This window comes from Lampetra fluviatilis, chromosome 15 (genome assembly GCF_964198595.1).
Source record: "Lampetra fluviatilis chromosome 15, kcLamFluv1.1, whole genome shotgun sequence".
In the NCBI taxonomy this organism is placed as follows: domain Eukaryota; kingdom Metazoa; phylum Chordata; class Hyperoartia; order Petromyzontiformes; family Petromyzontidae; genus Lampetra; species Lampetra fluviatilis.
This window is the reverse complement of record NC_136289.1, coordinates 8966686-8976227: the sequence shown is the minus strand read 5'-3', so window position 1 is coordinate 8976227 and position 9542 is coordinate 8966686. Positions and strand designations below refer to the sequence as shown.

The 9542-nt window shown below is 43.2% G+C and overlaps 2 non-coding genes across 2 annotated transcripts; both read right to left on the bottom strand.

Moving 5' to 3' along the window:
- Positions 1–8466: 8466 nt before the first annotated feature.
- On the bottom strand, positions 8467–8538 carry TRNAQ-CUG (transfer RNA glutamine (anticodon CUG)). Its single transcript has one exon. It is a non-coding gene; the product is annotated as a tRNA-Gln (tRNA).
- A 206-nt stretch (positions 8539–8744) lies between these two features.
- Positions 8745–8817, bottom strand: TRNAK-UUU (transfer RNA lysine (anticodon UUU)). The gene has a single exon. It is a non-coding gene; the product is annotated as a tRNA-Lys (tRNA).
- Positions 8818–9542: the final 725 nt, after the last annotated feature.

The following is a 9542-nucleotide window of genomic DNA, read 5'->3' as shown; positions in this document are numbered from 1 at the left end:
GTTGAGTCCCTCCGGTCGTTAACCCTGAATAGCTTCAGCATGTCCAGAAGGCAAATCCAGAAGGCAAATCCAAATGCATGACAGACCTGCTTTGTGGGTACAAAACCACAAGAGGAATCCCACCACACATCCCTGCATTTGTAGACAAAACAATTCAAGCATTTCCAACAGCACAGTGTTATCTTGTGTTGCATTTCTGCAGACACAGTACAAGGCTTTTAACTTGTTGACAATAATGACTTTCAAAAGGAATATATTTAAGCCCACGCACATAATTTTTGGGATATAAAATTAGGGTGCACATTTTTAAAAGGCCAGCAAAGCCTTGCACATAATAGCCTTTCACAGAAATAAAGCTTCGCCTATCAGTTTCTACATTGAGAAAATGTAAAAATATTGAACAATCGAAAAATCTCAGCATAACACACTTGTTAAACGATGCTTCCACATGTTTAAAGGACATTTAAAAGTGGCATTTCACAAGCAACACATTTTCATCCAAGCGAGTAGATAGTGTGGCTTCAGGGCCATAGCTTACCGATGGTCAGTCACTCCCTATGCCATGGTTTCTTTCCCCATGAACTTCACTCACTGAACCCTCCACCCAGCTTGAGGACCCGATCTATCAGGCCAACTATCTCATCTCATCTGCACTTTGTTCAACCACCACACTGCAGATAAAAACGCTTCCCCATTCTGCTTCTGAGATCGTCGCACTGCTCCACTTCAGAATTGCCTCCCATCGCCATATTTTCCAAAATTCTTATCACCTTTGGTCAATTCCAGAAGTGCAGTACCGTATTCTCCAGATCAGAATACGACTCCAGAAAGTGAGACGCACCCCAAACTTGTGCCCGGTGTGAATAAAGTTACATAAATTTGGTAACACGCACTTTTAAGTTTACTTACTCTTTGGTTCTTTCGGTAAAGTCACGTAGATATAAAATAACATAAATCAAGACGTTTCTGGCGCAACACAAGCGTCCGTCATCAGGTGACTTTACCGAAAGAACCAACGAGTATGGATTCCTGCAGTCACGAAAGCTTCAAATCTAGATCATACTTTACTCATTTATCCAGGATACTCGGAGAAGGGTGATCACCTGTGTCCTCGCACTGAGCCTTAAAGGTCGTCCTCCTGCCGATTTGTGAACATTCTCGATGATCTCCGGGTTCAAGCGCTGCCCGTAAACCGCGTTTTTTAACCGAGTCAGAGGCGGTTTTGATCGTCTGTGGAATGCTGCTGGGAATCTGTGAGAACCTCTTCTGCCCGTTTTGATGAGCAGATGGAGATCCAACGAGGCAATGCTGCACGCCCGGTGGTGCCATCCCCAGCCTAGCGGGGCTTTGTAAATTCCGATGCAAATTTAAAACTTGATGATGTTTTGCCAACAAACTGAGTGACCCGCTGGGTGAACTCGGGAAATGACAAACGAAAACAACGCAGGAGACGCAAAACAAAGTGTAAAAGAAACCAAAAGTTATTCCAAGTTGTGCTTTCCAACCTAATACATTTCACAAACATAATATTTTTAAAGTACCTTTTCAATCTTATTTACTAGCTTAAATGTCGAATCTACTTTAAAATGTTTGCGTTTCGTTCATCCCAGATGTCCCCATTCGCAAATGAGAAATTTCGCGTGTAATCTGTAATGAACAATAGCAAATGCAGTTTTTTGATGATAATTCTACAGCTGGATGAAGGCTGTATTGGCCATGAAAGTTTCTCCAACCATACTTCACCAAGCTGCTCAGTGCTGACTGGTGGAAGGGGTGGGGGAACCACAAACTGGTTCAGATGATGTCACTCACCGCTGATGTATCCACAGCCAGGAATTTAACGCATAGTGCAGTGCACAGACAACAGAGCTGTCGCTCCACCCCTCTGTTAAAATACGCATCAAAAATTACCGCACTGTGGATGTGCGGGCCGATTATTTCGGCAGCAATAAATAAAAACTCTGCTGAAGTAAAAAAAAACAGGTGGGGGAGGAGGTACATCCAGGCGGCCTGGAGCTAACACGTGATTAGGCAAATTGACATATATATGCTGGGATAAACTGGGAGAGGGGGCTGGAAATTGGGGCCTGTTTAGTCTTACCGTGGCACTAATAATGCAATTCCTAAAGGGCCCCTACTGCGCCACTGCAAAGCCCAGCTTGCATCCTTTAATCTCCCGGGTAAGCTTGGGGCTTGATATTTAAAAATTGCTATCACATCGTTGATGCTCTAGCTACAGTTTTGCGTGCAACAATAAACTTGTACGTCTACACAATCGCCTGTGTATTTACTTTATGACTTAGTTGAATAAACAATTCAAATTTGCGCTAGGGTCTTGAAAAGGAGACGTGGCAGCAAGCCTAATATTTATCTGGCACGTCCCAGCTTCCGCGGTGCAGTCACCATCAATAGCAGCCGCTCAGCCAGCTCCGAGGCCGGATTAAGTTGGAGAGAGGCCTTGGGATTGTTATCATGTCGGGGGCCCCCTTTGTGGGTTCACTTCTTTACACTGATTGTTTGTACCGCCACCCATCCAAGATGGTTACTTTGATTCGAATTGTATTTTTTTATACACACATGATATAGGAATTGCAAACCTGAAGGTAGTTTAAAATGACAAAAAAAACATTACAATTTTCGCATTGCACTGGTGGTAATACCCAAAGTGAGGCTCTTGGTTTAATGACCTAATTACACTGTAAGATTTATCATAGCGCTACTTTATTGCCTTTCAACCAACATAAAACAGTACATATTTGGGGGGGGGGGGTGCCTCCAAATCCTAAGCCCTTGGCTGACGGAGCCTCTAAAAGTCTAAAGCATTAAGCTGGGTCTGGCCCAGCGTCTGATCTTTTGGCCTAAACGCGGCCACCGTGCACTTGCGAGTCGCACGTCAAACACACGAACTGTGGAGGACGAACGCCCGTGGCATTTGGGAAAGGAGACCATTTGTGTGCCGTTTAAGTACTTTACGACAGGAAACACCGTTTTCCTTGTCGCTGCAGGAGGAGGTGTTCACATCTGTGCACGCACGGTTTTACACGCAGGTTCAAAGGGACCATAAAGGCCTATGCTCTTTTAAACAGTCAGTTTGTTTTTATTCAACAGATGTGAAGAATGTGAGCGATCCAAAACTCTCGCGAATGGAGGCGTGGCAGTAGATGGATTGTTCATTCGGGATTTATCGTCAAGAAACGAGGGGTTCACAGTGTTTTTTTTAACAATTCTATTAAGCCTCTTATAGCCAACCACGCCACTCATCCATAAACAATGCATGCCCGTGTTGTGATCTGTGCGCAAGATGTAACGTTTGTGGGATTCAAAGGGGAAACCCGGAGTCGTCAGATATTTGGACAAAAACCCAAGATTATTACCCAAACAATGCAGTCTCCCTAGGGAGTGACGTAATCGGTGAAAAGCTTAATTTAATTAGGGGATGCTGTAATTAAGGGAGGGCTCTCCGCCTACAACCGGATAAGCGGGCTAAGCCAGAGATCTCGGAGCTCTTGGGGGATGGGGTGAGCCTGGTGCTTTGGGCGATAGCTGTAATTTTCAAGTGTTTTTATGATAGCAATTTTTTTTAAACAAAGAATACATGATGGATGCCGAACCTGCTGTGGCCACTCCGATGAACTCAGAGTCCCGCCACCTCGTAACACCTGCATCGTATCTCTTTTCGTTGTACTAGAGGGAGAATATTAAACCATTTTCAGATGTCCTGTCAGCCTCTAATTCTGCCCTATTGCTCTATTTCCATGGCCCCTGCGCACCCCCACAACCCATTTCCTTGTTTTTAGACAACTGGCGTCGACTGACAATTTGGCCAGAAGCCTGAATTTTCCTGGACAATTTTGCTTCCCAGTTTGGCCTGGATTGTCCGTGGGAATTCATATAAATGTCTAACCAACTCAAGTTGTCCATCAACTTCAGTTCTGGGAGAAGACAAAGCCAACTCGAGAGCTCTTGAAACTGATGTGAGTTGGTTTTCCATGGAAACGAAGTTTAAGAAGTGACTTCTGAAATTATAGGAATAGCGCAAGTATGTGGAGGCCTCCATCCAGCAGCTAATAAACTATTTTAATCATGCTACTGACAATTGTGATCTTTGCGTGCACCTATTGTTTAACAGCACTGTACAAAAAAATCAGTAATCGCAATTAAACAAAATTTCTCTCAAGCATTCCAATAGTTTCTTGATTCATTTTCATAGATTTCTATGACTATATATGTGATACAATAACTTTCCCTGTTAATGTGTGCCTTTTTTTCTCTAATCCAAGTTTTCAAAAAATCTAAATCTGCAGTGGAATAACCACAGCGCTTGCTACCCGCTCCAAATTAGGAGGCTAACAAGAGAGTAAGTATCACTTGGCATGCTTGCCCACGTGAAAACTAGATTTGATTGGCTGTGTCGAGTGACAGAGGGCACGGCTAAAGATTGGCATTGCACCTGCACGCTCTCACCCAAAATGTATTACTTGTGAATCAACTCCCATTGCCTTCATGTGACGTTGTTGAAATGCTGCAAGTCAACGAAATAAAGTTTTAAAAATGTATAGCGCTGTACTATTTTTCATCAAATCCAGTAAATACCACAAGCAAACATTGTTGACATAGCTTAAAGGAAGTCATTGGATGAAACTTTTTTTTTCAAACTTATTTCAATGAGCTCTGCATTTTCACTGTAGCCACAATGTGTTTAGTACAAGGTTGTTGTTATTCAAGGTTGAGTGTTTCTCTCTACTCGTGGAGGGATGAAAGTGAAATAAGTAAAACATTATATTCTTAAACTGTCTACAATGAAACTGAAAAGTGCTTTGTCGTTAATTTCCGTTTTGCTGTTCTTCACAAGGCTGTTTAGTCTGGATATTGTCAGTGTGTCTTCCCAATGTCTTTCATTACAGTTTTGAGGTTGCTTGCCATCAGTTAGTCAAAAAATAAACACCAAGTATCTCATACACTTTTAATGGGATGGAAACAGATTTATTATACTGGTTCAACAAGCTGCAATAGCTTGTTTTAAATTAGCAAATTAATTGAATATACTAAATGCTCTTAATAAGAGGAAGACTTTACATTTGTAAGGCGCATTGCATCCGTACATCTCAATGCGCCGCTCGAAGTTCAAATCTAACATCATTTTTGATTGTTCAGCACACTACAATGTCAATCTGCAGGGTTGTCCAGATGTCTCGTGACATCCAATTAATTGACCCCTAACATTTTCCTTTGCCCATTCATTTCTGTTTTAAATCAACCTTACTTTGAAAATATTACGTTTTAGAGAACGCAATGGGGGTTGACAATACATCTGGACGAGCCTGTACTCCGTGTATACGGCACTCGACTTTTAGCCGCAGCACTTATTAAACAATCACATTCGGGACCCATTCGTAAAATAGCTAAATATTTTAAATCTGCATTTAATCCTTATTACAGCTCAATCGCTGAGATTAGCTTCGAGAAGGCATGCATGTTAATTACAAATGGTGGCAATGCGTAACCTGTCGTCACATACAAAACATTTTTTGTATGACAGCAATGTTTACAATCCACTGATGGATGAATGTTTTGCCAACACTGTCAGTCATGCGGGTTGCTTGACCATACTTCACCCAACTGGTCAGTGGGGTGACGGGGGGGAGGGAGCCCAGGACCAGTTCAGATATCACTCCCCATTGATGTTAGCTATGGCTGGGAATCGAACTGTGGTGGTGGCGAGTAACGAATGCTGCATAAACAAACGAGGTTCGTCGTGCAGTGTGCAAACCACGGCGCCACCGCTCCTCCTACAGAATACAGGTGGAAAATAATGTGGCGATGCTGCCGTTGGCAGTGGTGCCCAAATAACATCATCATCACATTCGTCAAGAATACTGTGGCCTTAGCCACGTTTCGGGCAGTGGCTCTGCTTCACAGATCCATGTGATATGAATCAGGTTTTGTTTCAGTTTCATTTATTAGGTATAGCCCTGTGAGTCATGCGGCTCTTGACCCGGGTGCAACCGCAACAAAACAAAAACATGAACAAGAAATATCTTAAAGTGACTACATGCAAGATAAAAATCCAGGAAAAAACAGCAAAGTCTTCCAGAAAAAAACACCGTATTTCAACGCTGTGTGCAAAATTCCCAGTGGGATGCAAGTCAAACAATAACAACCATAAGACAATGTAGATGAAAGTTATCAGGCTAACTCTGTACGACAACAAACAAACATGGCTAAACCAAAATGTTTTCAAAATCACCAAAATAAAGCTATAAAAACAATGCAACAGTGATCATAGGAACTGTGATTCAAATATAACAATGAACGATATACATAACATGTACGACCAAACTTTAAGGTGAATTGCCCAAAGCGTCGCCAACTTTATACATTTCCTTTTAAGTCGGCGTTATTAACGAATGTGTGGAGTAGTTGATATTTTTTTACAGTTTATTATAGAATCATCTTGTCGGAGCCGAGGTTGATGTTGCGTTGCTGGTTAACATTAGTCCGGAAAACCCACACTGGCCGATTAACTACAGACATTATGAGATCTCTTTTACCAGTGGCAAAATATAGTAGTAGGTTTTTACCCTTTTAAACTGGTACAAAACTGACACCTTTATTCAAGGCATCATGTTTGCAATAACCACAACACAAGTAGTCAAAAAAGCAAACAAAAAGAAGAAACTCTGATAATGATAATAATATGCACGGTCCTTGAAGTTGATTGTTCCACACCCGAGAAAGCCGTCTCGGGTGTGGACCAATCAACTTCAAGGACAGTGCATATTATTATCATTATTATCATTATCAGAGTTGCTTCTTTTTGTTTGCTTTTTTGACTACTTGTGTTGTGGTTATTGCAAACATGATGCCTTGAATAAAGGTGTCAGTTTTGTACCACTTTAAAAGGGTAAAAACCTACTACTAACAACAGACATGTTTAGTTTTGCGTGCAGAGACGAAATTCTGTGGGGGTTTACATGATTGTACTCGTGATGCGTTATTGAGTTCTAAGAAGGTGGCGAATGGCGAGGGAATTCTGACGTCGCTTCAACATCCAGGACGACAGTGCAGCACTTTATACAGGTAGAAACAACAGGTTCCATACTGCCCACCAGGGATTATTTGTCTGTCTGTCGTGCAGATCTGGAATTCCGCCCACCCATGCCCCTCCCCACCGAACACCGAGCTATACGCCGTGATTGGTTGACGATGTCGGGGAGGGTGGGGGGGAAGGGTAAACACGCCCACTCATCCAACTGCCCCCCCCCCCCTGAACGCCGCGCTGTCCAACCAAATTCCTACCTGCCCACTCCGAAGGAACGTGTTTTAGTCGATGGCAGGTTTGGCTGTTTCGAACATCCACGTGCTTTCCACTAGATGGCGACATTCACTCTTCATTACTTTTAACACCAGCCAGGACCAACCTTCCCAATCCGCCGCAATGCCTCGCGGTGCTGCGATGTTACTAATCCATCTAGCACCTGGGCCACCAGCTGATTGTATCACACTCCGTCTCCGCAGTGGACGTACTTTGAGGCGCGTTCTCTCCTTTGGCTGCCACTGCCATTTTCTTCGACAAGTGGCAATGTGTTTTTTCGCATCATTTCATATCAAGCAATTCGCACTGATTTAAGCAAAACAAAATAAGTCGCTGCATTTTGTGATAACACAAGTTATATTTTCAGGAATTAAATGTCCTTATCAATCTTCCCACCACATAGAGTGACAACTTAGACCAGTCGGTTCTTACATCGTTGTATTTGCAGTCACTCTGCGAAGTGGACGGACTTCCATGAAACGCAGGGCTCGTCGTATATCATCATCATCACAAGCCACGAAATCCAATAGCGGGCACAGAATATTCAGCCAGCGTCCTGGGCTAAGTGCAGCTTAGTGTGCCGGAACATGCATGATGTATCACATTACAACTAATTGTTTGGAGATGTCGCGTTGGCAGAGGTGACACAAGCACAATGCGAACTCAACACAGAACACAGACTTGCAAGAGAATGCATGGACACAATAGGCGAGCGTTTGGGCAACTTCACTTCTTCATAGCACATACATCGAGAGCCCAGGAGAGATCGAATTGATAACAAGTGTGGGAGACTTAACAACATGGAGCCTGATGATAATTCAACAAAAGATGTGATGTATGGTTGACCACTGCGCAACTAAGGGATTGACTTCTATTGTGCCACCTGCTGTTGAAAGGACAAAATGTCACGTCCATTCCAATGCAAGTTGATTGCACGTCGCGTTCTCGAAACACACTCGGCTTATCCCACTAGATGGCAGTGTTAACCACGTGCTGGGCAATGTTAACCGACGATGACAAAAAACACGTCTCCGATTGAATAACGAGCACCTCGCTTTTTTTTTGCGCGTGAATATTTCTACATGGTGGGTGAACTCACAAAGTTGACAGGGCGTTAAAGGCGACAAAGCAGCAATTTGAATAAAAGGTTAAGGTCCCACCGAGATTTGAACTCGGATCGCTGGATTCAGAGTCCAGAGTGCTAACCATTACACCATGGAACCCCCGACTGAGCCAAGCCGAGCAAATTGTGCTTAAGAACATACAGTCATATGTGTTGCGTTATTTCGAAATTATAATTGTGCTTACACATCGTTTAACTCCGCGAAAACAGTACGCGCGCTAATTTTAGGTGATCGCGAGAAAAACACAGTCACGGGTAAACGCACGCCCCGTCGGACCGTTCTTATTGAAACAAGAAAAATACTAGCGCCCGAACAGGGACTTGAACCCTGGACCCTCAGATTAAAAGTCTGATGCTCTACCGACTGAGCTATCCGGGCTCTGACTTCCACAGAAGCCACAGGCCCCTTTAACCACAAGGACGAAAGCGTGACTCCATTGCGTTGTGTCGTCTTCCCAGTCTTGCCGTTCTCAATCCACTGCTGGATGAAAACCTCACCCCACCTCACGGCCATTTATATATTATTGAGTCAATTCATCCGTACACACCCATCCACCCACCTCGTAAAGATGGGTGGGAATTTTAGTTCATCCGATAGTGTGCGTGAAGCCTTAACTGGTTTCGATTTAAAGCTTTCGTGACTGCAGGGATTCATCTTGTTGGTTCTTTCGGTAAAGTCACGTAGAAGGGAAGTAATAAAATAATAAAAATAAAACATAATAAAATAATTCTCACGACGTGCGTTGTGGCCGAAACGTCGTGAGAATTGTATTTTATTATGTTTTATTTGTATTGTTTTATTACTTCCCTTCTACGTGACTTTACCGAAATAACCAAGAAGACCTTAACTGGTTGTTGGGTTGGTGGTGTTCTCAACCACAGGGTGATGTAATGCGCCTAGTGCAGTAATCATGATCAGCTGATAGGTGCATGCCCACTTGCATGCTTGCTTGCCTACCTGCTGCTCTCATTGCCATGCTTGCTTTGTCTTCTTGGAAGACAGAGTCAGACTCTGTCTTCTCGACAGAGGACGGCTGCTTGCGTTGTGGCCGAAACGTCGTGAGAATTATTTTATTGGTTTATTTTTATTATTTCCATTCTACG